The 24,501-nt window shown below is 42.5% G+C and overlaps 1 protein-coding gene across 6 annotated transcripts in view; it reads right to left on the bottom strand.

The window, feature by feature from the left end:
• FRMD4B (FERM domain containing 4B) overlaps nucleotides 1-24,501 on the bottom strand; it is a 322,972-nt gene that overhangs the window by 260,493 nt on the left and 37,978 nt on the right. For 2 of the 6 annotated variants that reach the window (XM_082637922.1, XM_082637925.1), the window contains exon 2: nucleotides 4,864-4,991. The exons of 2 other annotated variants lie outside the window; for them this stretch is intronic. The gene's annotated coding sequence lies outside the window, so the exon portion shown is untranslated. Of the gene's footprint in view, nucleotides 1-1,660; nucleotides 1,858-4,863; nucleotides 4,992-7,280; nucleotides 7,346-24,501 lie in introns of those variants that run through there. 2 more of the 6 variants (XM_082637923.1, XM_082637924.1) reach the window with 2 other exon arrangements.

The raw sequence follows: 24,501 nt of genomic DNA, 5'->3' as shown, positions 1-24,501 counted from the left end.
CTTGATCCCCATCTCACTCTTCACTCTGAACGTGGAGGGAATATGATTCACTTTCACAAACCCCAACACCTGGCATGGCTTTCATCGAGTCATCTTGCCTTTGACCCTGATTTGCCTCTCCAGCCACCTCTGTCTTCTTTCCTAGAGTCATCTAAGCACGTATATTTCCATTTCTCCAACATCCTTATGTTTTTGTGTCTGTTGAGAATTCAGCTGGTGGTTTATAATCCACCTGCACAAGCATGGGTTTTTTAATAGTGAGCTTAATACAACTAGTGTAATTTATGAAATTTTGTCATTGCTGAATGTAACATGAAAATTTAGGCAGATAAAACAAATCAGCTTTAGGCAAGAGGTTTGAAGGAGTGATGCTACACAATGTTTAGTCAAGAAGGAGAGAGCCTATCAAGTTCAAAAAGAGAAGGCTGGTCTTACTCCTGTCACCCCCAGCAAAATATTATTGATCTTTCCAGCCTCAGCTCTTAGGCCACCTTTTCTCCCTAGCCTTCTCCCATCCTACCACATAACTTCTCTTCTCCTTCTTTTCCAACCTCCCCTACACAATTCAAAAATTAGAGATTCACTTGAGTCTCTGAAATGCAAATGCCCAAAGGATGGTACAGCTCACCCGTAATTTATCCAATAGTCTCAATTACTTGCTGTCCTCTTGCTTCCTCATCTTGAGTCTGGTCTTAGCTCACGTACCGGCTAGGAACTACTAAGTACAAGTGACAGAAACCTGTTCTAGCGAACCGAAGTTAAGAAGAAAGGAAGAAACGTGGTTCCCGGTACTTCTGTGAGCATTTCTGTCCCCAAGGCTATAAGTTTAAATACTACCTGTATGATAACAATGGCAAATGTTCAACATGGCAAAAACCAAAGAATTACAACTGGAATATATGTTCCAGTATTATACAGCTCAACTGCCTTAAACTCCAGACCATTGTTGCACATCCTTGTGCTATTTTATTCTTGTATTCTAGTCACCATTTAAGCATATTAAGCATATGCCATGTGAGGGGCAATAACGAACAAGAGAGACAGGGTTCCTGCCTTCACAGAGGCTGCTAATTGGTGGGGCAGATGGATGGTTGAACAAGCACTTAAAACAGGAATTAAATGCTATGAACAGAGAAAGAGAGGGTGGTAGGAAAGCCTATACAGCAAGAGCAATTCATCAATCTAGAGACTTTGTGGAGAAAGTCGCTTTTAAGCCTACACCAAAAGGGTGTGTTAGAAGGAAAAAACAAATGTGTTGGTGTTAAGAGACAAATTCAAGTTACAGGACTGCCGTACAAGAGCTACGTGACCTTGGGCATGTACCCTTGCCTCTTAGAGCCACAGTTTGGAGAACTTAACCTGTAGGGCTCCTTCCATCTTTACAAGTCCCAAAATCCTGGAAGAGGTTGCTAATCAGTTTAGTGAGTCTTCAGTTGATCCTTTCTGACAAAAGGCAACTAACACAAGGAAGAGAAAATCAAAGAAATATCAGTTGGGAGGTTACAATGGTAAAATTGGTAAAACAAATAAACTCTGCAGTCAGACCATCATAGGTTCACGTCCAGTTCTGCCCCTTACTGGCTGGGTAACTCTGGGAATACTTCTTAACTTCCCAGTGTCAATTTCCTAGTCTGTAAAGTGAGGAAAGGCTATTACTTACCCCATGGTGCTGTCGTAGGGTCTGGAGTCTGAGATATTGTGTGTTAATTTCCTGGCCCATAATTTCCTGGTCTATATTATTTTTTCTGCTCATAATAGTGTTGGTTCCTGCATGAGACTCAGACTTTGTAACCATCACTTGTCACCTATTAGGCCTTTTTTTGTGGCTACAGACGAATAAACTCCAATGTGAAACACCTGAAGCAAAAAAGGAAATTTAGGTATATTCTGAGACTTTATATATCAGGGAAGCAGTAGGAAAGACAGGGAGGAAGCTGTGTCTCAAGAAGGATATAATCAGGGGCTCAAATGCCATCAGAAGGCTCACTCTCCCTCTGCATTTCTTTTTTTTTTTTTTGGCCGCATTGGGTCTTCCTTGCTGAGCGTGGGCTTTCCCTAGTTGTGGCGAGCGGGGGTACTCTTTGCAGTGCGCAGGCTTCTCATTGCGGTGGCTTCTCTTGTTGCGGAGCACGGGCTTCAGCAGTTGTGGCCCTGAGCTCAGTAATTATGGCATGCAGGCTCTAGAGCGCAGGCTCAGTAGTTGTGGTGCACGGGCTTAGTTGCTCCGCGGCATGTGGGATCTTCCTGGACCAGGTCTCGAACCTGAGTCCCCTGCATTGGCAGGCGGATTCTTAACAACTGTGCCACCAGGGAAGTCCTTCCCTCTGCATTTCAACCTCAATCTTCTGGTTCACTGACCTTTTTTTATACAGAGAAAAACTTGGCCAGAGCAGCTCCCAAGCTTTACCTTTTACAATTTCAGTCCCCAGATAGAGAAAACCTCTACCTTCAAGGTCCCAAGTTCAAGGATCCCAGGGAAGAGCTCCAGTTAGCCCAGTTGAAGTCAGATCCCTGACCCTGGACAAAACAGCCCTCAACAGAGAACAGGGTACTGGTATATCAATTAACTGCTCCTACAGAAACCAGGGAAATAGGGCTTTTTTGGGCAATTCCCAAAAGATTGAGCAGAAAATCCCACAAATACTGACTAGATTTTTTAACGCAAACTGCTTCCATAAAGTGACGCCAAAGACACAAAAAAATTCAATAAACAAAACAAATTCTTTTAAAAGCTGAAATTCTTTTGGGGAGAAATATCATGAACTGGGTTTCAGAAATCACTGAGCATACATTCATTTGATTTGCTCATACCAAACTGTTCTTATGGGCCTGTAGTTCAATGCCCAAGTTCAAGTTCCTTAGACTTTCGTTTGCTTTCTTAGGGGATGAAGGGTAAAAGCTGCAGTGAGACAAAGCACTTTAAAAATACTCTAAGCAAGCATTGTTGCTGAGAGCTTTTCTGCAGTCCTAAGAATATCACAGAAATGAGTACACTGGGAATTACAGGTCATACCCTGGAGACACGTGAAGTGTGTCTGCTCCTGTACTTAATGATGAAAAACACACTCCCACAGGTGACTGGTCCTGTGAAGATGACAAATAAGGAGTGAGAACGAGAAGGAAGGAGAAGCAGAAGAAAGAGAGACGAGGAAGAGGGGACGGATGGGAGGCAGAGGGCGAAGAAATGAAGGAGCAAGATAGGAAAGTTAAGCCAGTCTGAGCTGGGGCACTGCTGTAACTTCTTTCTTTTTTTTTTTTTTTTTTTGCGGTATGCGGGCCTCTCCCGTTGCGGAGCACAGGCTCCGGACGCGCAGGCTCAGCGGCCATGGCTCACGGGCCCAGCCGCTCCGCGGCATGTGGGATCTTCCCGGACCGGGGCACGAACCCATGTCCCCTGCATCGGCAGGCGGACTCTTAACCACTGCGCCACCAGGGAAGCCCTGTAACATCTTTCTTAAAAAGGCAAGTTTCACGCAAACATTTCACAGTGGACGTTTTTCTAGATGCTCACACCAATTCTCCTCTGACTTAAGGATCAAAGCTTTCACCAACATCTTCTGAAGTATGTTGGAGGGGGCAGGAATTGCCGAATCGGTCCAGGGATTGCCAAAGTGTGGGCTTATGCTATTGCTTGAGATGACCTCGTGGGATCGCCAGAGGGGTCCCTCAATAACACTACATTCCAGGGTAAAAAGTTACCCCTTTTTGCTTCTCTTTCAATCCCTCTGAGTAGTCCTCAACGAGTCTCAGTTTGGCACTATTACATATTCAGCACTTCCCTAAAACCAACTCTATCCCCTGTTGTACAGAGAAAAAGCAGAGCCTCTGGTGGGTAGGAGGACCTCCGTAAAACTGAATAACAAAGGTGTGTTTTCATTGCATTTAATATCCCAATAACCTTCCATTTGGGGCTAGAATTACTGGTCTTCCTTTTATAGTAGGCATGTAAAGTGACCTTATAAAACTATTTTTGAGTTTTCAAAAGGCAGCAAATTTAAAGAAAAATATCAGGAGTGGTGGTACCATATGTAGCACAGAGACAGAAAATACTCTTTTAGTCACTGAGCATGTATGATTGTGAGATTCCTGGGTCAAAAGAAGACCCCATGTTCCCAACCTGTGCCGATATGGGAGTTAATAGTCAACTAGTTTATGCGGGAAAGAGTGACGATGTATTCTGAGACCTTTTCCAGAGCTTCGCGTGTTTTACGAGTCTTCAGAGCTGCATCTTTCCTTCATTGCAGCATTTTCCCTTACAAAGTGCTTACACTGGTGACAATAATGATTACAACAACTTAGAGTCCTAAAGATATTTCCTCTTAAAGTCTTTCGTCTACACAGATACTGTGGAGTCCCTGACAGAGGGGAAGTGTGCCAAGGTGCAGTGTTTGATAATGGAAAGCAGAAAATGGACTGAAGAACTCCCTCCCTTCATGTTAATGATAATACACTGGAAACTATGGGACTGTCTTGGGAACTGGCCACCAGTGGGACATCTCCCTACATTTCATGCTGGGAAACTTCATGAGGAGGAGAAGACACAAAACCCTGAAAACTGCTAGTGGAAAAACAGTGACCTATCTCTTGGCCAAATCCTAAAAATAAAAGCAGTAAATGGTAACCAACTGTGGACCCGTGAAGTTATTTTTAAAATCAACCAAAAGAAAACAGAAGATTTAGTTTCCATTATGATGACCTTATCAAAAGCCCTGAATTGATTACCTTATTTGAAAGAAAATGTCATTTAAAAATAAAATCCAGTTACAGCCAACAAATAAATAATGTAACCAGAACACTGATCAGTGAGGCTTTCCTGGGTTGAGCTTGCAGATTTGGTTTTCCTTGAAATAAAATATATCTTACCTTTCTTTTCCCTTTATATATGAAATCTTGACAATCGCCTTTATTACATGTTCCTGTTTCTTTGGTCTGGTTCTTTATTTGAATTTCTCTTCTATTTCCTTATGGAACAGGTCTTTTAAAAATACTACCTGAAAAAGAAAAATACTACCTGAAATCCTTTTAAGCAAGAGGTGGCATATTTTGAGCAAGAAGTGGGAGGTTAAAATCACCTTAGGGCATTTATTTAGTACATTATACACACGCGCTCTCACGGGAGGTAGCATAGAAGGAGTATTTTAATTTAATTATCTAACATTCAAGATAACAAGAAGAGGTAGTCATTAAGACCTTATAGAATTAACTGTCCAGGCAGATGTTCACAGGTGCTGGATGGGGAATATACATGAGTAATGGGGCAGACCCAGTACTAGGCATAGCTCAGTGCTGCTGTGCAAACACACACATCTTGGCCAAATGGGGGCAGCTTAAGAGAGCAATCACACATAGTTACCACCTGGGAATACAGAGAGCCCTGCTTTGAATTTTTCCAAGTTGGCTGGAAATCTGATTCTTTAAATGTGATATATCAGATTTTTAACTGTTGGCACTCATTGAAAAATTTTTTAAAAACCACAATGTGGATGAAAGAAAACTTATCTGTAAACTGAATTTGGCCCATGGATTGACAGTTTGCAATCTCCACCGTGGAACTAAGCCGTTAAGGATCTCGACTTGGACCTATCACTCACTGGGGAGTAACCAGAAGAAACAGGATTTATACCAAGTCTTGAAAGAAAGGGAGATTTATATAAGAAGAAGGGAGGGAGAGTGGCAGATACACTACATGGGCAGCAAAAGGTAAAGGAAGCCCCAAAGCAGAAAGGCTCAAGGTCTGTTCAGGAAACATTAAACAGTGTGGTTTGGAAGAAGAAAAACTCGGAAGAAGGCAGAAAAAAAGGCTTGGAAAGCAAGTGAAAGACAGATTGGACAAGGATTTTGAATATTAAGCAAAGAAGTTTAAGTTTTATCCTCCAGGCCATGAAGATTTGGGGCTCTAGAGATTGATGTCATCAATGAGATTTTCCAACAAAATGAACCCAAATCTATCTGGAAGAGAAAGAGACTGCAGGGGAAGAGACTGGTCAGAAGTTTAGTGCACTACTTCAGGAGAATCAAGTAGAGGCAAGAAGAACGGAAATCTAGTAGATGAGACAGACCCATGGCAATGGATAAATTCACAGGACTGATAAATTGTTTGCTCTTTTATTTATTTTTTTATGGATATACTATTTTATTAATATTTAAATTTCAAACAATGAGCAAGCATATACTGGCCCTAAGTTCAGATTTGATATAAACACAAATGGACAGACTACTTTTAAGGGTGCGATGTATTCAACAATTAGAGACAATCTAGTTGGTGGTATAATTTATCCATTTAAGACTGAACAGAGTTCCTTGGTTGTTGACAGAAACTCCCCTTGACTTCAGACCTGAGACAAACCGAGAGTGTCTGTCAGTATGTAAAACCACTGAATTCAGGACAAACAGTAACAGGATGGGTTGGCAAGAGCCAGTTCGGATTGTGTGGGCCAGTCTGAAGCAGCAGGGTTGGCTGGAGGCTGAAAATGTTGCAGCTGAAGTCCACGATCTGTAGATTAGAGCAGCTGTTCTTGTTTCCAAACAAGTTCATAAGATGCTTTTCCCAAACAGGTGTATGCTCTCTTAAAATGTCAAAAATAATTCTTCTGTCTGTGGCCTTTGACACCTAGTAGGTGTCCTGGTGAAAATATCCAGTAGGACATTTAGGGCCTGAGTTTAGGACACTGTCCAGGGATGCTGATTCAGTTTGGAGCATTAGCCACATAAAGATGGTCCAGGGAGAAACTTCCCAAGGGAAAAGTGTTAGAAAGAAGAAGCATAAATCTTGGGAGGATGAGTGCTCAATGTTTATGTTTCTTATAATTTACTTCAAAAACTTTGCTGAATTCAGAAGTCATTAGCCTGAGTTTGTGTGATGACATGATCTCAAATATCCATGTATTCTAATCTATTCACATCATTGTATGCATCACCTAATTTAAATTTTCCCTTGTATCATGACTGTAAATCTCATCTCTTCAACCTAGGTTATGTTTTAAAGGAAGAAATGAAAGAACTAAAGAAAGGAAGGGAAAGGAGAGAGAGAGAGAGAGGAAGAGAGGAAGGAAGGAAGGGAGGAAGGGAGGGAAGGGAAGGGAAAGGAAAAGAAATGAAAGAAAAAGGGAACTTTAGAAGAGATATTGCCCTGTCAGTGATGGTTAAGATGAAGCCCTATTAAATGTCTGAAAATTGCCTGAAGGATCTTTTCAGTACTATAAGGAAATAATACAAGAATCTTCATCCATAAATTCACTTTATAACCGGAGAAAATGAAGCCTCTTCAATCCAGAATTTACCTGACAGCTGCTTTACTACCCAACCAGAGCTTGGATCTCTGAAGCTTTCACACCATGTTAGAAAGATGCCTTAATTAAAAATGCATCCTCGGGCTTCCCTGGTGGCGCAGTGGTTGAGAGTCCGCCTGCCAATGCAGGGGACACGGGTTCGTGCCCCGGTCCGGGGAGATCCCACATGCCGCGGAGCGGGTGGGCCCGTGAGCCATGGCCGCTGAGCCTGCGCGTCCGGAGCCTGTGCTCCGCAACTGGAGAGGCCACAGCAGTGAGAGGCCCACGTACTGCAAAAAAAAAAAGCATCCTCCTTAGGGCCCAGAAATAAACTCTAATGTTCGTGGTAAATTGATTTTCTACAAAGAAGCCAACATAATTCAATAAGAATATTTTTTTCAACAAATTGTACTAGGACACCTGGATAAGTACATGAAAAATAATGAAGTTGGACACCCACGTCATAACATAAATAAAAAATAACCAAAAGTATATCACAGATCTAAATATAAGAGATATAACTCTTTGAAAAAACACACTATGAAATCTTTGTGACCTTGGGATTTCTTACATATGACACCAAAACACAAGCAAAAAAAGAGATTAATAAATTAGACTTCATCAAAACTAAAAAAATTTGTGCCTCAAAGAACACCATCAAGAAAGCAAAAAGATAACCCACTGTCTGGTGGGAATATCTGCAAATCATATATCTAATAAGGAACTTACCTCCAGAATATTAAAAAAACTTCTATAACCGAAAAATAAAAAGGCAAGTAGCTCACCTAAAATATAGACAAAGGATCTGAACAGACATTTCTCCAAAGAAAACATATGAATGGCTAATAAGCACATATGAAAATGTTTCAACATTATTAGTCATTAGGGAAACACAGATCAAAACCACAATGAGACACCACTTCACAACCACTAGAATGGCTATAATCAAAAAGACAGGCTTCCCTGGTGGCGCAGTGGTTGAGAGTCCGCCTGCCGATGCAGGGGACACAGGTTCGTGCCCCGGTCCGGGAAGATCCCACATGCCGCGGAGCGGCTGGGCCCGTGAGCCATGGCCGCTGAGCCTGCGCGTCCAGAGCCTGTGCTCCACAACGGGAGAGGCCACAGCAGTGAGAGGCCCGCATACCGCAAAAAAAAAAAAAAAAAAAAAAAAAAGACAGACAATAACAAGTATTAGCAAGGATGTGGAAAAATTGTAACCCTCACACATAGTTCGTGTAAACTGCTCTTGTAGCCACCATGGAAAACAATTCAGTAGTTCCTCAAAATGTTAAACAGAGAGTTGCCGTATGACCCAGAAATTCTACTCTTAGGTAACTACCCAAGAGAAATGAAAACAAATGTCTACACCAAAACTTGTACACAAATGTTCACAGCAGCATTATTCATAAGAGCCAAAAAGTGGAAACAGCCCAAATGTTCATCAACTGATGAATGGACAGATACAGTGGAATATTATTTAGCAATTAAAAGGAATGAAATACTGATGGTGTTATAACATAGAAGAACTTCACAAACATTCTAGGGCCATCAGACAAGACCACATATTGTATGATCCTATGTATATGAAATGTCCAGAATAAGCAAATCTGCAGAGACACGAAGTAGATCAGTGGGTGCCTAGGGGTGCGGTGATTGGAAGAATGGGAAGGGACTGCTAGTGGGTATAGGATTTCCTCTGGGGGGTGATGAAAATGTTGTAAAGTAAGATTATGGTGATAGTTGCCCAACTCTGTAAACGTACTAAGAGCCATTGAACTATATATTTTAAATGGGTAACATTTCAAACGGATAAACACATCTCATGGGATGTTACATCTCACTAAGGCTATTTAAAACGTACATCCACACCATATACTGCATGAAGTTTTCAGCACTAGCCAGACAGCACCTGCTATTCTTCTTAGTCTCCTTTCATAAGGACCTTTGCCCCAGGTCTTCCCTTTCTCAGGAATGCCTTGATTCTGTTCAGTACAAACTGGCTCCTCTCATCTTTCAGAAGAGCTTAAATGCTCCTGTCTTTCAAACAGGCCACGCTTGTTCCTGTCTCAGGCATTTGCAACGGTGCTTCCGCCTTCTACTCTGAAAACTTTCCTCCCAGACCTCTGCATGACTGCCTTCTTTGCAACCTTTTGGTCAATGCAAAAGAGAAGCCTTCTACTTCTGTAGCTCAGGCAGCCCCATAGTCACTACTTACCACTCGTTGTTTTGTTTCTGGAATGCGTTTCTATTAGGCTTATTTCCATATTCACATTTGTATCAGCTTATGGCTTTACTGTGTTACACACTAGAACATACACTCTCTGAGGGCCAGAACTCTGCCACAGCTGTCTCCACCACACCAGGCCTATAATTAAGGGTTGTTGGCCGACCACCTTTTAGGTTGAATGGAACACAAGATAAGATTGCCTGGTAAGGTTGCCTGTAATAGGGTGGGAAAAAAAAGAGAGCCTTCCTCCTCTCCAAAACCACCCTCATTCACCCTCACCCCCACCAGAAAAAGAACAGCAAGAATTTCCTCAACATTTTACATGGAAAACCTCTCCATAAAAGACTAACTTCGGGAAACTAGATACCTCTTCATTTGAAGGGCCAGCACTGGCTTGATGAAAATTATGTTTCAGGAAAACTAGTCTCAAGCAAGACCAGTGAGACGAAAGGGAGAAAGGGAGGCTTGTGTACCTCCCTGATACACAAGCCTCAGGGAGAAATGACAGAGGCCAGCTTGCCCTTCTAATGAAAGGAAAAGCAAAGCAGAGCTCAAACAATAGATGTCAGGAAGCCAGGCGGTGTTGCACTCAGCTTTGCCTTTCACTGAGGCGTTCTCCAGTTAGCAACCCCCTTGACAAAATGATGATCACTCAGGAAACAAAGAGGTGAATGAAGCAGGGCTTATTGTGGAGTTCTCGAATTTAGAGCTGCCTTTGTGTAGCTAGTTGCAAAGCATCGAACTCTTCAATATTTAAAAAAGAAAGAAGGACAGAAAGGGAGGGAGGAAGGGAAGGAAAGGAGAGGGAAAGGGACAGAGAGAGAGAGAGAGAGAGAGAGAGAGAGAGAGAGAGAGAGAGCGGACCAGAAAAAAAAGGAAAAGAAATAAAAGTAAGAGTATATTCCCATCTAAAATTCTTTCAGATAAGAAAATCAAAAGAAAGAAAATGGCACCTATTTAGAATTGAAGAAACTTTGTGTAAAAGCACCATTTTTTTCTTTTTATGTATTTTTTTTTACATTTGAATCTTTAATCCATTAAGAATTAATTTGGTATACGTTGTATGGGGAGATGCTATTTTTTCCCAGCTTGTCAATTCTCCCAGCACTAGTTTTGAACAATGTATCCTTTTCTTGATCATTTCACCTTTATCATGTTACAATTTTATAAACAAGAAGAATTTACTGTATAGCACAGGAAACTATATTCAGTATCTTATAATAACCTATAATGGAAAAGAATCTGAAGCTGTACACCTGAAACTAACACAATATTGTAAATCAACTATTGTCAAATTTTTTTAAAGTGCCCTTTTTTCATCTCCTGAACTATTTATTTCTCTTCTGCAAAAAAAAAAAAAAAAGAAAGAAAAGAAAAGAAACAGCTAAAGTTAGGAAAACAAAGCCATTCAAATGATGCTTGATTCCTTTTTAACCTAAGACAGTGTTAGTAAACAGCACAGTCAGTAAGAAAAAATGTCAGAAGCCCTTCGCAATTTACCTGTTACACCAGGAGAGGCGTCACATCCAAATACCTCACTGATACACAAGCCTCAGGACAGATGCGCAAGAGGGAGTTTGGATACAGCAAAACCACCCTTACCATTGGATCCGTGTCTCGGGCATGAACGTTTGCAGACTAGTCTTACGTCTGAACGACCACTAAATATTTAAGACCAGCATTCAGGAAATGTTCTCATGCTCAGACAAGAGGAGACCAGAGATTACAAAAGGATCCTTGCACCTAAGCTCCCACTTCCCCCTCCTCCACCCTTCCCCCACACGTCCCAAGACAGTCTGCCAAGAACAAATTTAGTATCAGCTTATCATAGGCTCTAGACAGCCCTGCAATTACATCCTGCCCTGGCAGGAAACTGAACCTGGCAATCAAGACTCCCTTTTGTCTCTGATTTCTACATCTTGCCTGTTTGGGGAAGCGGCAGAGCATGTGGAATGACCACATGCAGAAGTGACAGTTTCCAAGACCTAGTTTGAGCGTGCAAGCTTGGGCAGCTGGTTGTTAGTAAGGATACAAAGCATCTAACAGTCCCTGGCACACGGTAACCACTCAGTAGGGGTTAGTTCCCTTTATAGAAGGTTTCTGAGATTTTCCACCAGTAGATGGGTTTATAATGCCCTAGAGGACAAATGCAAATGGCCAGATGCCCACAGCACAGCAGTGGTTAAGAGCACAGGATTAGAATTCACGATCTGCATTTCTGGGACTCCTCCGGTCAAATTCCTCTTCATGACCTGAAAAACGCCTTAATACTCAGGTTTCATATAATGACTCTCTTCCAGCCCCTTGACACAAAGGGGAAATTGAAAACTTGTTGTCACACTGGGTTCCATGCGTCCCCGACCACCATTTCTACATATTACAACATAGGGAGTGAATGCTAATGTTTGTAAAAATTTCTAAGGTTAAATTCGGGCAAACGTTTCCTTAAGAACATGGTGGAAGACCTGCCCATTTGGTTGGCTTCAAGTGAGGACAAAGAGTTAAGACTAGATATCATCGCAGGTGATCACTTGTGTCCCAGGGGAGGTAATAAAAGGGTCAGAGCATCTCCTTCCAAGAAAGTCACACGTGTCATTACACTTGTTCCATCCTCTGGCCTGGAGAGCCACACCAGCTCTGGAGCCAGGACCGCTCAGACGTTGTAGAAAAACAAATACCCCCATTGCCAGGAGCTGTGAACACTGGAGACCATTCACATGTTGCTGGCATAACTAGGTTAGAGCAGTGACAAATCTCTGTTTTCTTACTGTTGATTACATGTCTTTGAGTTTAAAAGATTTCAAGGCCTACTCTAGAGAATAAACCCATCTCTAATTTGGGCAAGACTTTAAAACAACAGGTTCAAATTCCAGCTCTATTATATCCTAGCTGGGTGGCCTTGAGGGAGTTTTTTGGTTGTCCTGTGCCTCAGTTTCTCTATCTATAAAATGGGGATAAGAGCAGTTCCCACCTAATAGTACAGGATCAAGTGATACTACACACACTGTATAAATGATGAGACACTGCATGCAAAGTGCCTGGCCCAGAGTGATGGCAGCTTATGATGGATGGTGGCTACAGCATCTTAGGCACTCTCCCAAAGAAGGACCAGACAGTGAAAATACACTTAAATTACCTGAGGTCCCAACAGTAATTTGGCCTCAAGGAAACTTGCCCAGCCTGCTCTGAGATGGAACCCTATTGATCAGATTGATTAAAAACAATAAGACAGGGCTTCCCTGGTGGCACAGTGGTTGAGAGTCCGCCCGCCAATGCAGGGGACACGGGTTCGTGCCCCGGTCCGGGAGGATCCCGCATGCCGCGGAGCAGCTGGGTCCGTGAGCCATGGCCACGGGGCCTGCGCGTCCGGAGCCTGTGCTCCGCAACGGGAGAGGCCACAACAGTGAGAGGCCCGCGTATCGCAAAAAAACAAATAAAAAAAAACCAATAAGAGAGACATTATCAAAAAAACTGTTTTAACAAAATATGGAAGGACTTCTATCAAGTTCTATAGTTGAATTCCAACTAGACGACAACATCTTTTTTTTTTTTTTTTGCGGTACGCGGGCCTCTCACTGTTGTGGCCTCTCCGGTTGCGGAGCACAGGCTCCGGACGCGCAGGCTCAGCGGCCATGGCTCACGGGCCCAGCCGCTCCGCGGCATGCGGGATCTTCCCGGACCGGGGCACGAACCCGTGTCCCCTGCATCGGCGAGTGGACTCTCAACCACTGCGCCACCAGGGAAGCCCTGACAACATCTGTTTTAAAAAGAAAGGTTTTATTTCTTGTTACATAAAGTTACCTTATATTATTTTTTTACTTTGTTCACAAAAGAGAAAAGGGAGAAATATGCTGAAGAGAGAAAACAATCTTTAAAGTCTTTGAGTCAGTCAAACGCTATTTGGCAGAAATCATATGCAGTACAAGATAGTGAGGAAGCAAAACCATTGTTTCTGAACCAGGGTAAATAAAGCAGTTTGCTTTGAGTTTTGAATTAAGAATCAAGGGTTATCCACGTGGGAAATCCCTGTTTTAAAGATTTCATGCCTTGAGTTTCATTTTGCCATGAGTTGGAACACACAGTACAATTACTGTATCAACTCCAAACCTCTTTATTTCCTAAGAGAAATATGATTTTTCACAAACTAATTTATCTTATCTCTGAAAAATACTCTATACATTTTCCCACTATTTTAAACAAGTTCTGATAATATAGTTTTAGGACTTGGATCTATACTCCTCTAAATTCTCTAAATTATCTAAATATCTCTGGATCAAGCCAGACCATCAGAAGGCTATGAACCTGGGTTATTCTTGACTTCACAGAATCATATTTTATCTTTACACCCCTGGCTTTTATCAAAGGCTGATACATGAAACACCACGATGACAAAGACAAATGTACAAGGGTACCCACTGCAGCACTGTTCACAGTAGGAAAAGGTTAGAAATATTCTAAATCAATAGGGTACTGGTTAAACGGATTATGATACATCCATACAATAGAATACCATGTGGATATTAGAAGAAATGACACAGCTTTATAAGTACTGATATGGGATGACTTCTAATATATATTAAGTAAAAAAATAATGTGCAGAATAACATATAGTGTGCTCAAAATTGAAATACACACACACACTTACACACATATGCGCTTACACACATACAAACATGATTGCACATCTTGAAATCAATGCTTGTCTCTCAAGAGAGAATCTCAGAGACAGTGATTAAAGGCAGACAGACCTTTTCACTGAATACCTTTGCATACTCTGAGTTTACCACATGTGTCTTTTACCTACAAAAAAAAGTAAACCAAAAAAGAATGGCTGTTATGAAGTTCATTCTGGCGGTGTGTGTCACAAACACCAGCTCTTTAAAACGCTAATAGGTGTCCCACAAAATAAGATTTATGCTCTACCCATCTTGGGGTTTCACAATGCATATTCCGATAGTAGGGTCTCTGAGAAGGTCTGCAATCTAGAGTCTGTGTGACTTAATTTAACCCAACATTTCCCAAATTTCTTGATCATAGAAACTCTCCCCCACCCTGTTTTTTTGAAGGGCATTTTCTCTGAACACCACACCCTGGCGAGTATAACACTGCAGCATTTATTTTTTAAAGGCTTTGGTCACCAAGGTATGCACCATCTCTGATAGGTAAGAATTTAGCAGTAGGGTTACCTTTGTTTACTCTTAGGAATGACTGTATTTCCTATGCTGTAATCTTAAGAAGTCTGTATTGAATTGGAATTTTTTTACACCTTGTCTGCCAAGAGGCACAGAGCAATGATGTCTCAACTTTCTCATCCTTAGGATGGGCATATCAGCACCAACTCTGTGGGTAGTCACGAGATTGAAATTGGATATCTTATATAAAAACGTCTCTCATACGAGACACATGAGAGAGATCCAGCACTTATGAGCCCCTGCCAGACTTCTTCTCATCTAGGCAACAGTCTCACAAATGCACATTGTTATTCTCAAGAGGCAGTGAAGTAAAGATCAAGGCAAACCCATTAGCATCACTGATGACAACACCCGGGAGCCTCAGGGGGTGCGGTGGACGGTCTTTGTACGAACAGCAGAGTATTTTAATCGGCTCTGTTGCTTGTGACCAGAAAGGTCAGTGGAGGAAGACTATCTGGGGGTTAAGGCAAGGGCAAAATCAGCTGTCCTAATCACCATGATTCAACGAATATTTTTCAGGCTTTGGAAAGATTAAACGCAGTGGTAAAGGAGGAAGCTCTCTTACCTGCAGAGACCATTCTATTTGTAAACATTATCCAGGATTCACACTGACAAAGGCTTAAGCTTGGTGTATATCCACCAGCTGCCTTCTCTGCAGGATCCTTTCATACAATAAAGAAAAAGGGTGAGTAGATTTTACCAAAGAGGCCACCCCAAGAGTTTAACAGCTATGTTGGATTAAAAACCACAGCATGTAGAAAACAAACTTTCACGTACTTCCAAATTTTTAAAGAAGGGGGAAAGTCAGTTTAGCAACAACATATTTTAAATAAATAAGATTATGAGCCTAATGATACTTAGCTGCCTATGGGCTGTGAAACCTTGGGTCTAAATTCCACTGACACAAGACATTATTTTTCTGGTTGTCAACCACTTCTAGGAGCTTGGTAGGGGATACATATACTTAAAAGGACAAAGTGAGACAATTTAAAGAGACGATCTACCACTTACAAGTCTCTGCCAATTTTCCTTAATGCCAGACGACAGCGAGGTTTCTAGTTGAAAATGATACAGACTGATGTAAGTAAATACAATGTGTTCCCTTTAGGAATATCACTGTCCATCAGAGCCTCTGACACCCAACATAGGATAGAATTCCCGAGAATGGTTCTCTAGAATATTAGAAATTGTAAATACCTCCAGGTGTCGCAAGGAATACAAAAGTTTTGTAGTTCATACGATGAGGAAGAAGGAAGTCATTAATGTCCTCAAATGAGAGAGAAAGTCTGGATTAGAAGTGCTTGATAGTCAAAAGTCTGGAAATCATATGACCCAGAATTTTCAAGTCTAGGAGTGCATTCAAAGGAAATCGTTAAGATTAATCTATAAGATTATTCATCATGGAAACAACTCAAATGTTCATCATTGATGAAAAGATGAATAAAACGTGATATATCCACACCATGGGATGTTTGGCAACAAAAAGGAATAATGACCTGATAGTGCTACAATGAGGGTGAACCTCAAAAAACATCATGTAAAGTAAAAGAAACCAGTCTTCAAATGCAACATACTGTATGATCCCATTTGTAGGCAATGTCCAGAACAGACAAATCTATAGAGACAGAAGGTAGATTAATGGTTGCCTGGCCTGGGAGGGTTGAGGAGGGCGGTGACTACCATGGGTGCAGGGTTTTTTTCTTTTTTTTTTAAACGTTTGTTATTTATTTTATTTATTTATTTTGTCTGTGTTGGGTCTTTGTTGCTGCGTGCGGGCTTTCTCCAGCTGCGGTGAACGGGGGCTACTCTTCGTTGCGGTGCAAGGGCTTCTCATTGCGGTGGCCTCTCTTGTTGTAGAGCACGGGCTCCAGGAGCACGGGCTTCAGTAGTTGCAGCACGTGAGCTCAGTAGTTGTGGTTCGCGGGCTTAGCTGCTCCACAGCACGTGGGATCTTCCCGGACCAGGGATCAAACCCGTGTCCCCAAACTGGCAGGCGGATTTTTAACTAGTGAGCCACCAGGGAAGTCCCAGGTGCAGGTTTCTTTGTGTAGCAACAATCATGTTCTAAAATTAGATTCTGGTGATGGTCACACAACTCTGAATACACTAAAAATCACTGAATTGCACACTTTAAGTGGGTGATTTGATGGTACATAAACTACATCCCAATAAGCCTGTTAAAAAAGACTTTTCATCACAGTGTTGTTTAAAACAGAAAAACCAAATGATCAACAATAGGGTTGGGTGAATAAGTTAATCTGAGTCTATGTTATACTCTACAGCCACTAAGAATGGGTCCACAAGAGAACACACAATATGATTCCAATTCTGCAAAATACGTGTGTATACAGAAGCTTTAGGAAAAGGTCTAAAAATATGTCAACAAGTTTCTTTACAGCGATAATATATGATCCTGTAGTATCACGGATGATCTTTTTTCTCTTTGCTGATTTAAACACAATGACCGTTACTTTTGTGACAATAATCACATGTAACATTTTACTGAGTCCTGAGGGCGCACCAGGCAGGGCCTGGGTTAAGTGGATGTAGTGCATTTAATTCTCCAACAGCCCTATAAGGCAGGCGCTATTAACTGCTGTCATCCCACAGAAGAGGATACTGAGGCTGGAAAAAGTGAATTTACTCAAGGCAGCACAGTCTGCCTGGCAGCAAATACTAAGTCGTAACTGGTGGTCTCCAAAGTGGGGAGTGTACACCCCCAAGAAGGTGTGCAAGATGGGGTATGGAAATATATATTCTTATACACTTAAAATATATATAGAAACTTCTATTTATATATTTTGATCTCACCCTTAAAAAACTTGTGTTTAGGGTACGCTTCATACTGCAATGTAACCCATATTCTGCTGACTTCATGTCAGGCATTGTACTGAGGGCTTTGCAGGTAATCGTTTCTCACAACAAACCTAGAAAGAAACTGAGGTACAGATCCATGCTCTTACCCACTTTACTTCACAGTGCTCAGTATGTCCATATGGTAACATGCATAGACGAGATGCAATTTATAAATAAATATGCAAATATTGGTTTGCCTGAACATACACAACGCTGAACTTCCCTGGTGGCGCAGTGATTAAGAATTCGCCAGCCAATGCAGTGGACACGGGTTCCAGCCCTTGTCCAGGAAGATCCCACAGGCCACGGAGCAATTAAGCCTGTGCACCACAGCTACTAAGCCTGCGCTCTAGAGCCTGCGAGCCACAACTACTGAAGCCCACGTGCCTAGAGCCCGTGCTCCACAACAAGAGAAGCCACCGCAATGAGAAACCCGCGCACCGCAACGAGGAGTAGCCCCCGCTCGCCACAACTAGAGAAAGCCCGCGCGCAGCAATGAAGACCCTATGCAGCCAAAAATAAATAAATAAATAAATACGCTTTAAAAAAAAAAAAAAAAACATACACAGCACTACCTCCCAAATCATAATAAAAAATACAGAGCTACTCTTGGAAAGCTTCTGCTGCGATACCTTCTCCCAAGACGTTGGCCACCAGCTCATCCAGGGCCCTCTTCCAGTTCTCGCTACGCTGAGTGAAATTAAAAGAGCATCACTGTCTCCCCTTCCCCCTTGCTTGATTGCCAAACTAGATATTATTGCTGTAATTTTTTGCAATGCCTCTGAAAGGTGAGCTGCCATTTTTAGGAAACTGGACCAGACACCAACTTGGGGGCTTTAAATCAAACCACCTCAAACCCGTACCTTCCCGTGTAGGGACACGAGTCTTTGAAGCTCTGACTCCCAGCCTTAGTCTTCATGAAACAGGTACTGTGACCCCCTTCTACCCCCAAAATGCCATTGTCTTTTGGGGTGAGAAGTTTCCTCATTCACTCTGAGCCGCTCTCCTGCTCTGCCAGTCAACCCCTAACCAGCAATAAGGGTCCAAGCCAGGACCCCATGCACACTCCCTACTTCCATCCCATGCTGCCCCTAGGGAATACCTGGATGCACCCAGGATCCACACGCTGTAGCATTCACACTCCATCTGCCGTCCCTGCAGTGGTTTCTGGGTGTCGTGGGGTTTGAAGATTATTATTATAAATGAGTAAAAAGAGAGGAGGAGGAGGAGGAGGAGGGGTGTGTATGTGTATGTGTTTAAAGCCAATGCCGATGCTATGATTTGCAGTGGAGAATGACACGCCCCTTGGGTCTCTGGTCCTTCATTTGCCATTCCACATCCGTCTTCCTCCCTGTCCGCCCTCTTCTCTCCCCAACAGATGATAGGACAGGGTGGGTGGAGAACCTTCCTCGCTGCCCTCCCCGCTTCTGGGCGGCCTCTCTGGTCGCAGATGCTTCCTCTGGGTCTCCAGCTGCTGCTAGTGGTTCCTCCTCTATGGCACCAGGTCTCACCTGGCTCAGGTAAGTACAGTTCTGCCCTTTGTCTTCTCTGGCCCTTGGAGTGGTAACAGTTTGCCCTGCTGTTAGCCTCTTGGTGACTCCCCTGTCCTTTTAGTGTCCCCTCAGCCCCGCCCACACCTCTGCAAATAGTTCCTTCATTCAGTCCCTTCATTTGAACCATCAGAGGTGAATCCTGTTTCCTGCCAGGATCCTGACTGATTGATACTCTCCTGTATGCCCACTCAGGAGACTTTCAAAAAGTAAGGATAAGCCACTCACTGTCAGAATTCAGATTTCCATCTGCAGCGAGAATTGATCTTAGGGACCCTCCACGCATCTTCAACCAAGAAATGATCATTGCCAAGTACAGCTGAAGTTATAAAATCTATTTTCATAAATCCTGACGTGAATTCTGCCAGGAACACATGTGTAATTTCAACCACATGCCTGACCTTAGTCTCTTGTCTGAAGCCAACTCCGGAGCAGCCGGGGGACAGCTTGCCCCACCCTGATCTCTGTCCAAACCACAGGGGTGACCCAGCTCCACCACACCATGGAGTTCTGGAACCCTCTCTGCCTACAGAAAGCAGGGAGCCGAAGAGGCCAGGCTGTCCTCCTCGAGCCTCTGGGGACCATCAGATGCCCTTGACCATAGTCCAGATGCCCTCCTGGAACCCCATCTGTCATCCCATGCTGAGATGTAAACTGTCTTCTTGAGCAAGTCATGACACCAGATCCAGGAAGTAGGCTGCAGACAAAGGGCAGCACTAGGCAACAAGAAGGCCAGTCAGGTCGACACTGTCAGCCTTTGTCTTCTTTTAGACTGAAGGAAGTGGACACGGAGGCATACATCCTCACTGGCAGAGCCAATGCACCACAGCTATTACTGACCTAGTCAGAAGGCTTGCAGCAGACATCTGGGGCGGGCAATCTGAATTCTAATACAACCTATAAATATCAATCTCTCTCCCTGCTTCCTGTAGATAGAATAATAAGGTAACACTTCAAAAGGAAAAATTCCACACTAGAACAGGCAATTAGACACTTGCCTTTCAAAAGAGATTGCTGGAGTGTTAAGGAGATCTGGGTTGAATCTTCGGTATTACAGAGATTCATGATTTAATTGCTTTGGTCAAAAACATAGAAGTTGCCCTTGTTTCTGTTTTGTTTGGTTATTTTTCTTTATCTCCTATCACTAGTCCACCAGCGAACCCTGCCACCTGATATCCAAAAGTATCACAGATTCACCCACTTCTCTGTATCTCTGTTCCTACAACGATGGTCCAAACTACCAGCTTTCTCCTCAGCTGACTTTCTTCTCACATTCTGCTGTACCTCCTTTGTCCATTCTACCCAGGAGCTAGAACGATCTTCTTAAATCCTATTCAGATCATGTGACTTTAGTGTTTAAAACCCTCTAATGACTCCCACTGCCCTTAGATAAAATCCAAGCTCTCTACTGTAGCCCTAAAGAGGCTCTAATCTCTTGGCCCCCAGATAAACTTTTCTTTCCTGGGTTCACCATATTCTCACCATGTGGCTTTCTCTTTCCTGTTGTCAAATCTGCTAAATTGTTTCCTGCCTCAGGACCTTTGCACCTGCTGTCTCCCCACCTAGAATGTTTTTTGCCCCCAGAATTCCTTCTCATCAATCCTGTCTCAGCTCAGATATCTTCCCTTCACAAAGGACTTCTTTGACGAAGGTCCCTTTTTAATGTACTTAATTACATTCTACCCCTTGCCCTCTTTTATTCTTCATGGTATTATATGAAATTATACTATTTGGGGTTTTTTTTTTTTGCTTATTTATCTTTCCAAATAGAGCATGAGCTCTATGAGGACAAGCAATTTATTAGATTACATTGCTTACTTGGAAATAGTCCTAGTATACAGTACTCAATAAATATTTGTTGAAGAAATAAGTCCTGATATAAATATAAGCTTTGAACGATAATGAGTACCCGTGAGTCCAAAAGCAAGTTGGTTAATATTTGTAGGTCTCAGTCTTTGCATTTATAAGTAACATTAATCAATGCCCACTGTGTCTCCTTTTTTTTTTTAATTTATTTATTTTTGGCTGCGTTGGCTCTTCATTGCTGTGCGTGGGCTTTCTCTAGTTGCGGCGAGCGGGGGCTACTCTTCATTGCGGTGCACAGGCTTCTCATTACAGTGGCTCCTCTTGTTGCAGAGCACGGGCTCTTGGCATGTGGGCTTCAGTGGTTGTGGCATACGGGCTCAGTAGTTGTGGCTAACGGGCTCTGGAACGCAGGCTCGGTAGTTGTGGTGCACGGGCTTAGCTGCTCCGTGGCATGTGGGATCTTTCCAGACCAGGGCTCGAACCCGCGTCCCCTGCACTGGCAGGTGGATTTTTAACCACTGCACCACCAGGGAAATCCCCACTGTGTCTACTTTTATAACTCTTATGAGAGTTACATATTATATATTCTACAGCTATTAGTTATATAACTTTTATTAGTATAAGTGTATGCTTTTATAACTACACCATGCAAGAGCACAGTCTGAGAAATAATAAACACTGAGCTGAAGTCATGAAAGTTTCTCTTCGTTAAGTTGCAAAGCTAATTCCTTGAAGAGCATGCTGTTATGCAATATCCCTCAGGCTCTTCAAACAGCTCTGACAAGTTAAGAGCATCAAGCACTTGGGGTGGGGGGTAAGATGGAGAAGATTACAGGACCACACAACAGCTAGACTTCACCGTTTGGCCTGGGGCTGGAATATTCAAACTGTGTCCTTGAGCAGTACATTATAGTCTGGGTACTTGTGTTGACTTTGGCTATGGACCACCAACAAATACATTATACTCTAATCTTCTTTAAACACTGGGCCCTCAGGGAATTGAGCTCAAGGGTCAGTGATGGGACATTTTATCAAGTCCCAATTATCTGTGCCATAACTTTGCTTATACTGGGGCAAATACTTCACTTTATTTTTCATGGTGCATTTATGAGGTCCTAGAGAGAGAAGCTTAAAACCCAGAAGTCATTCTTCACATCACTCCCCTCTTCTCTCTCATCCAATTCTTCACCAAGCTCAATTGAGTTTACCTCCTAGACATTTCTGAAATTGGTCCACTTGTCTCCATTATCACCTCCTTGTTCTAAGCCAGCCACATTTCTTCCTGGGATCCCTGCTATAGCCTTCTGATTCTCTGTACTCACTATTGAATCTTCATTTCAACAAGGAAGGCAGAATAATTTTTTGAAAGACAAATCTTACCATATTGTCTCCCTGACACTACCAGACAAATGACATATCCTTCTAGTAACTATCCTCCTGTTCTTGTAACTTTCCTTCCTTGTACTTAACCACATTGTAACTTCATAGTTATTCATGTTATGATTTAAACACCCCTGTTCCTTCTTAGACTCTAGGTTCCATGAAGGTCACAGATGATACCTGATTGTACTCACTACTGTGTTCCCAGGTGCCTAGCACAGTGCCTGGCACATTGTAGGTGCTCGGTAAATATTTGCTGAATGAATGAGAGAATAAATTTCTATATCTTTAGTCCCTAACACAATACCTGAACACAACACCTGAGAGAGGAATCTTTATTGAAAAAAGGAAGACTGGAGCTATCCCCAATTCCCAGGTAATATTTCTAAGCCCAATGCTTCCTTTCCCTCTACTAGCTCACATTCTGACCCTTTCCATGTCCCCCAAACATACACGTGCACACACACACACACACACACACACAGAGCTATCAGTCCATATCAATCAAAAGACTTACTCTTCATTATTCAGAGATATTTGTCTTAAGAAGTATTCCTGTCATAAAAACCTCCTTATCCCCTTTTCCAAGGTTATAAAATAGTTAAACCAATAGAACCTTTGCCCTCTAACAAAACAAATTTGCCAAAAGGCCCTTGTAACTGAAGAATATACAAGAACCCCCATGAGATGCTGGTGTCCTTCTCAGATCTGGCTTGAGGACCAACTCTGCAGGCACTGTTATCTTTTCATTTACCTTCAAGTACAAAGAAATTCAGAGAATAAATGGCTCTCCTACTTCTCAGTATATACCCTCAACTCTCATCCAACTTTCTCGGCAGCATTCTCCCCAGTTACTGTTTCTTGAAATGATACAGATGCAATTTTAAAAGTAATGTCTTGGGAGCCTCCCCAGAATGCCATCCATTAGGGAGTGGTGTTTCATATTGGTTAGGCTCACCTTGGACTCCACCCAAGGGGGTTTGTTACTGGAAGCATCAAAAAGAGTTTTATTAGGGCACTTTCTTCTGTAATGGTAAAAATTATAGTTACTATTTACTGAGTGTTTTACTATGTGCCTTGCACTGTATTTAACTTTGTATTCACAAAAACCCTAGGAGGAAAGTATTATTATTATTATTATTATTATTATTATTTTTGCGGTACACGGGCCTCTCACTGTTGTGGCCTCTCCCGTTGCAGAGCACAGGCTCCGGACGCGCAGGCTCAGCGGCCATGGCTCACGGGCCCAGCCACTCCGCGGCATGTTGGATCTTCCCAGACCGGGGCACGAACCCATGTCCCCTGCATCGGTAGGTGGACTCTCAATCACTGCGCCACCAGGGAAGCCTAGTATTATTATTATTATAAGGAGGACATTGAGAATCTCAGAAGTTCGGTAGCTTACTAGTTATTAAACCACAGAGATAAAACCCATGTTCTCAGTCACAACTGCATATAACAGGGCTACAAACACCAGAAAAATAAGAAGCAACCAGTCATCCCAAATTCATATTTGGTAACTTGCAGGATATAATCAAAGATTATAGGTGCTCTAGGTTTATACTCAATTATAAATTTTGCAAGCATTCCAAAGACAGCAAGTATATTAGTCAACTCTTGCTGGGTTATGCTTCATTAACACCACCACCAAAATATCAATAGTTTACAACAAAATACATTTATTTCTTGTGCATGTTATTTGCCATCTGTGGATCCACTGAGGCTCTGCCCCAAATATCTTCTCCATTCTGGGATTCATGGCCACTTGGCAGATTAAAAGAGAGAGAGAGAAAATGGCAGAACCATGTGATTGCCCTTAAAGCTTCTGCATGGATATGCATATTCATTTCTTCCCACATCCTACTGACCAAAGCAAGTCACATGACCAGACTTGACATTATGGTTTAGAGAAGTATTCTCCTTCCACACGCTAGGTAATGCCAGTCACATGCAAATGGATGGACATGGAAGCTCACAGGAGACGAGCAAATAATCAGTAATAATAACGTAATCTACCATAACAAATAAAGACACAATCAACGTATTTCACTACGTCAGGCATAATCAACATATCTCACTTATGTTACTTGAAAGTAGATATAGGGCTTCCCTGGTGGCACAGTGGTTGAGAGTCTGCCTGCCGATGCAGGGGACACAGGTTCGTGTCCCGGGCCGGGAAGATTCCACATGCCGCGGAGCGGCTGTGCCCGTGAGCCATGGCC

The sequence above is a fragment of the Mesoplodon mirus genome, assembly GCF_964341445.2.
Source record: "Mesoplodon mirus genome assembly, chromosome: 12".
NCBI lineage: Eukaryota > Metazoa > Chordata > Mammalia > Artiodactyla > Ziphiidae > Mesoplodon > Mesoplodon mirus.
Note: the sequence above shows the minus strand (reverse complement) of the source record. Positions and strands in the feature narration are given on the sequence as shown.